This window comes from Myotis davidii, unplaced genomic scaffold (assembly GCF_000327345.1).
Source record: "Myotis davidii unplaced genomic scaffold, ASM32734v1 scaffold866, whole genome shotgun sequence".
NCBI lineage: Eukaryota > Metazoa > Chordata > Mammalia > Chiroptera > Vespertilionidae > Myotis > Myotis davidii.
In genome coordinates this window covers 2287896-2294369 of record NW_006297145.1, presented here as the reverse complement: position 1 = coordinate 2294369, position 6474 = coordinate 2287896, and positions in this window count along the sequence as shown.

The following is a 6474-nucleotide window of genomic DNA, read 5'->3' as shown; positions in this document are numbered from 1 at the left end:
CTCTCTCACTATATCCCTGCCCACACCTCAGCCAGACTGGGTTTTCACTGCTCCCAGAAATCAAGCTCTGTGTCCCCATTCCTGTGACTTGACTCCAGCGGTCGTCCTCTATCAAGGATGTCCCTTTCCCCTCCGTCTCTGCTGGTGGAACCCTGTCTCCCTCATAAGCTGCTTTTTGGATGGAAACTTCCATTTTTATTGCCGTTTTCTCTTTCCTTCCTCCCCTAGTTCAGATTTAAATAACTTTATTCAGAAAACCTTATTTAGGTCCCTCTAAGGCCACCAGTTTTCCATTCAGATGTGTGTGTCTGGGTCTTATCTCAGTTCCTGTCTGCGTAGTCCAGTACAGTAGACAATGCCCATAGGTGACTACTGAGCACTGAAATGTGACCAGCAAGACCGACCCAGGGGCTTACTTTTAAATTCCACTTAATTTTAATGAATTTAAACATAAATAAAAGCCACTATGGGTAATGGCTACCACATCACCCAGCACGGGGAGAGAGCACGCCCACCACACAGAGAATTCTGTTGAACAGCAGTGCTTAGGCGGTTCGTACGGGGAAGGGTGGAGTTTGGCGTTTCTGCACCTGCTCCTAGCCCTTCTTGGATGGGTGTCAGTCAGTGTTGATAGAGCTGACCTGCGGGCAAGGCTGAGAGACCCAGTTGTCAGGGGGACATTCACAGCCATTTACTTATAAAACACACCAAGGTTTTCTAATAAAGGTATTGCCTCATAAGCTTTCTTCTGCAAAGTCTGGTGCATCCTACAGTTCGGGTTTCTTAGATTAATCCACTAATGACACTGGTAGGAACTCCTGGGCCCCGATGGGTCATTTCTCAGCCCAGCCTTTTCCTTTCATCTCAGCCTCCTCCCTCCCTGCCCAGAGCAGGTCCACCCCACAGCTCGGCCTTAAGAAAGGGGGGCCCAGAGGTTCTCATTCTCACCTGCTGGGAGGCAGGTGTCAACGGAGCTGTCTGACATGAACGCACAGGTTTGAGCTTCCGTGGATATTTCATGGAAGATTTATGAGTGTTTCTTCGAGAGAGAACAAAACTCTCCCCTGTGAGTGATGGATGGGAATGGAATGCAAGACTCGCTCCTCTCTCTTCTCCCCCACCCTCCCGCCCCTCATTCTTCTCCTCTTCATTCCTACTTTCTCCGTCATCTCTTCTTTCTCCCTGTTTTCCTCCGTGTCTTTCTCTCCTTTTTTCCTCTTTAATGTTTCCTTTTTGCTTGCTCCCTCCCTTGCTCTGTGTACCTGTCTGTCTTTCTCCATGTCTCTCCTCATCTCCCTCTGTCTGTCCGCTCTCCACAGCCTTGTAGTCTGTTTAGTATCCTTGAGGACAAGTCACTCCTGTCTGCCGACCTGACCACAGAAGCCAGCCCAAGCCCCTTGGCCCCATGCACAGCTCAGAGCAAAGGAGAGAAGACAGGGGCGGGGCCCTGACCCGGCTGCCTCCCTTGCTGCCCCTGTTGTCCCATGTGACTCCAGATGTCCCGGGAGGACTTCAGAGGCCCCTGAGGCCCTTGATGCATCTTGCAAAAATCAGGCCATGATCCCTGAGGTTCAGTGTGAGGGGTGATACTGAGAGCAGCTGGTGGAAAGGACCTGGGGGCTTATTCCTGATTTGTTAAATATTTGAAGCCCAGGTGGGCCCCTCTTCCTCAGCCTCCTCTGCTCCTCTTGCCCTATTTAGTCTGTCAGCCCTATTTTAAAGCTTTCCCCCCTCAGGGCATTGGAAACATCTGCTGAATAGTTTCAGAAGAAAAGTTTCGAGAATGATAAACCTTCTTCAGAGATCATGCCTTCTAGAATGTCAGCACTTGGCTGGGAGTGACAAGGAAAGGCACCTGAGCCCAGTTACCGTCTCCCCGAAATACGAAATATGTGTCCCTTCTTGAGACTGACCTTGAGGGCATATGCTCCATTTAGCTTGCAAGGGTCAGCAGTACTTTACAAGCAGCAATTGGTCTTGAGTCAAGGGGATTTCTTGTTTCAAAAGAAACAAAAGAGCAAAATGGAGAAGGAGGAGGAGGAGGCGAGGAAGATGAAGACTGAAAAGAAGACGGGCTAGTAACCTGTGTGCCTATCTGCAGGGTAGACTGAAATTCACTTCTGGAGCAGGATTGGGAGTATCTCTTGTCGCCCTTGGATTTATTACTTTGTTTTCCACAGTTTCAGTATTTAACCTATAACCAAAGCTTATTACTTTCCTCCCAGCCTATCCTTTGAATCCACCCATTTCTTTACGTCTTTACCCTGGTGCACGTTCCTCTCGTCTCTGACAGGCTATTCAGTGGACTCCTAGCGTCTTTCAGATTCCCTTTTCCTTTTCATCTCTGCCCAGGCCCTTCCAGTCCTCACATGCTATCTGCATGACTGTGTCAACTTGAGCATCAAACCCTGCCTCTCCTCTGCTTACATTCACAATGACTTCCCATTGTGCTTATCAGGAGGGACCTTGTCCCCAACGCAGGCCTGCAAGATGGTCAACCTTAGCTGCTCGCTGGGATATCAGGAAGCTTTAAAAAATGTCAGGACCTAGAATGGACCCTAGACAAATTAAATAAGTATTAATGGGAGTTCGACCGTTGGCCAGTCTCTTGTAAAATTCCACATAACTCTTACCCTATGATCCAGCAATCGCATCTCTTGGTATTTACAACAATGCGTTGAAAACTTATGTCCCATGCAAAAACTTGCACCTGAATGTTTGCCACAGCCTAATTTAAAATTTCCAAAACTTGGATGCAAACAAGATGTCCCTTAGTTGATGAATGGGTAGATAACCCATGATACGTCTGGATGAGGGCATGTAATTCAGTGATAAAAGGAAATGAGCTATCAAGCCTGGAAAAGACATAGAGGCACCTTAAAAATCATAGTGCTAAGAGAAACAGGCCAATCTGAAAAGGCCACATGCTAAATATAGTTGTGGATATATTACCTTTTGGAGAAGGCAAACCTATGGAAGCAAGAACAAGATCCATTGTTATGGGTTTGGGGGAAGCGGGGAAGGGACAAAAGGGTGGAGCCCAGGGGGTTTTAACAGCAGTGAAACTGTTCCATATGCACAGGACAAGTAGGCACAGTTTCAAATTTGTCAGAACCTACAGAGCGCACACCACCAAGAGTGACCCCTATGAAAACTATGGACCTCAATTCATCAAATGTATTTATACTGGCCTATCGATTGTAACAAATGTGCCACGCTAAGACGAGATGTAAGCAGTGGGGGAAACTGTGTGTGTGTGTGTGTGTGTGTGTGTGTGTGTGTGTAGAGGTGGTATGTGGGAACTATCTGTGCTTCCCCATCAATATTTCTGTAAACCTAAAACAGCTCTTAAAATGCCAGGGCCCTGTGCTAAGCCAGTGAAATCAGAATAAGTAAGCATGACTGTTCTGTTTTGTTTTCAGTCACTCAGGGTGACTTAGAGATTGTAATCCATAGCTGGGCTCCAGGGCCCCTGCTCAGAGGTGCCCTGGCCTGCTCCACCTCAAACCTCTGGTTTTTCTCTAGCTTGTCAGAGGCCCCACGGAAGCCCTCCTTGACCTAAATTGTACCTAGAGATCTGTATTCCATGTTTATTGTGTCTAGACTACACACTCTTTGAGGAAAGGCACTGTGTTCAAACAACGTGCTTCTCAAAGCATTTGCTTCATAATTAGTACTCAGTAGTATTTACTGAGCAAGTGAACAAAGGAATGAATGGGTCCTGCAATTTAATAGATTACTCCCTCTCGCCAGCATCATAGCAAGGAAAGGCAGACCATGGGGAAGCGTGGTGGGTGGCTCTGGCTGGAGCTAGATTAGAGGAAGTGGGCATGCTTAGAGGAGCTGCAGAAGATGGAGAACGTATTCCCTTCACGACCCATGAGCATCCCCCGCCGGTTGGTGGCCCCAGTCCCAAGATAAGTTGGGGAATGGAGTAGTGAAATGTGTCTCTGTCATTTCCATTTTCTTGCTCTGCAATAAAATTAGCGATTGCTTGGTCAAACTGCAGCCTAATGCAATTAGGCTCACGTCTTCCTATCTCCTGCGTGTGCCTTGGAAGTGAGTTCTGCCACTGTTGGAAACAGCTCTGTAGTCAGAGATGAAGCTGAAAGACGAAAGACCGATAGCCCTTCCACCCAGTCCCCAACGCCAGCCCCTTTGCCGCTTCTTTCATATAAGAAATTAAATTGCCTTTAGATGGAGAGACAAGTTAAAAGACATGTAGAAACAGCATATGTGCAGGTGCTTTCTGGAACAGAGAAAATTGCAAAAGATTCCTTTAATCTTTGCTCAAGTAGGAGAGAGAGACACACACACACATTGAGGTAGCAGTTAAGAAATTATCTTGTGTTTGTATGGCTCGAGTTCCAGCTCCTGGTAGAATATCTGTACTTGTTTCTCTGCACATTCGGTGACTGTCTTCATGGCGATGAGGAGGGGCTGATGTCAGATTTAGGGTGAAGGCCCCGCGAGCAGTAGAGCCTGTCGGTTCTGTTGGAGGATAGGGAGAAGCAGGTGGAGGACTATATTTCGGTACCTGTGAGACTTAGGCTGCAGAGACCAGGCAGAAGACCGGATGGAGGGCTCAGTTAACATGCAGCTGCAGATGGTCCCCAGCCCAGGCTGCCCCCATGCAGTAGAAGAGCTTCGATTTCTCTTCTTGGCTACACTCCTGACTCCTGAGTGGCTTGAGCAAGTCACCCATGCGTTCTAGAGCTGTATCAGTGGGGTTGCTGCAACAGAAATGAACCCTGTTGACTTAGGCAAAGGGTGGATAGGGAGAAGCAGGTGGAGGACTATATTTCGGTACCTGTGAGACTTAGGCTGCAGAGACCAGGCAGAAGGATGGAGGGCTCAGTTAACATGGAGCTGCAGATGGTCCCCAGCCCAGGCGGCCCACACGTGGTAGAAGAGCTCCAGTTTCTCTTCTTGGCTACACTCCTGACTCCTGAGTGGCTTGAGCAAGTCTCCCATGCGTTCTAGAGCTGCATCAGTGGGGTTGCTGCAACAGAAATCAACCCTGTTCACTTAGGCAAAGGGCCTTTATGGGAAGGATTTGGGATGGCTCATAGCAGGAGGGAAGAAGCAGCCTCAAAAAGGGCAGCACTGGGGAGCCGAGCACCCCCACCATGTAGGGGGGCTCCATTCTTTCCTCCCTCCCTTCTGCCTCCATTGGCTCAAAGTGGCTACCTGTTTACCTCTCACGTAGGGAAAAAGGACACCTGGATTGCCATTCCCTCCAGGCATGGTGGAAAGGAGACTTGATATTTCTAAAGGTGAGCCTAGGAGCTAATAAAGTGGTTGCCAAGCCCTGGCTGGTGGGGCTCAGTTGCAGTGTCATCCCATGCACTGGAAGGTCATGGGTTCAGTTCCTCTGTCAGGGTACATACCTGGGTTGCAGGTGTGATCCATGGTCAGGGTGCATACAGGAAACAGTCAATTGATGTGTCTCTCTCACATTGATGTTCCTCTCTCACATTGATGTTTCTCTCCCTCTCTGACCCCCACCCCTGCTTCCTCTATCTCTATAATCATGTTTAATAAAGATTGCCTAGTAGCAAATGCCACACGTCTTCATCAGGGCAGTGGCATTCTCACCTGTAAGGGAATTATGGTTTCCAGAATCCTCTTTGTTCCTTTAATGTAACAATCTCTGTTGTGCCTCTGGGCCTTTGCACGGGCTGCTTCCCTTGCCTGGAAAGGTCTCACCTCCGCCTCCTGTCTGACTGACTGCTGCTACTACTTGCAGATTCTCGATTAACATCAGTGCTTTAGGTGAGCCTTTCCTAACTTCTCAGGGTAGAGCTGGTCTCCCTGTTTTGTATAGAAGATTCTGTAGTAGCACTTGGTTACAGATTTTTATGATATATTTATTTCCTTTTGATATTCATCTTTTCCACTGTCCTGTAAGGCCAGCGCAGGTATAAGTCAGATCTCTGTTAGTTGCTAAAAGGTATATGTGGACTGAAGAAATACATATGGAGCATACCATTATCAAAGTGTTGATTCAGTTCAGTGAGCATTTATTGAACACCTTCTGTATACCAGGTCCTCTCCTAGGGGCTGGGCTGGGTCTCTGAATAGGACATAGATCCAGCCCTTGAGTTGCTCCTTTTCTTGGGCAGGAGAAACTTTTTCCTGTTCTCCCATTCAATTCCCAACTTAGTGCAGAGTGTGAGCTCTGAGGCCCAGAGAGGTCAAGGGATCTGACCAGGGTCACACAGTGACTCAGTGGCTATGCCGGGATTAAAGCCTGACTCCTGGCTCAGCACTCCTCTGCTTCTCCCATTCCTGCCGAGAATAATGACGTGTAATTAGTGAAAGTGGATTTCCTCACACATGACACAAGTTCTGCCCTTCTTTCCCCTGGGGACGAAAGAGTCTTGGCTAGGGAAGGATGAGGTGTGTGGGTGCAGAAGAAGAAACATAAGGGGGGTGCTTAGCAAAGGAAGTGCTATAGTACAATGGGTCTCC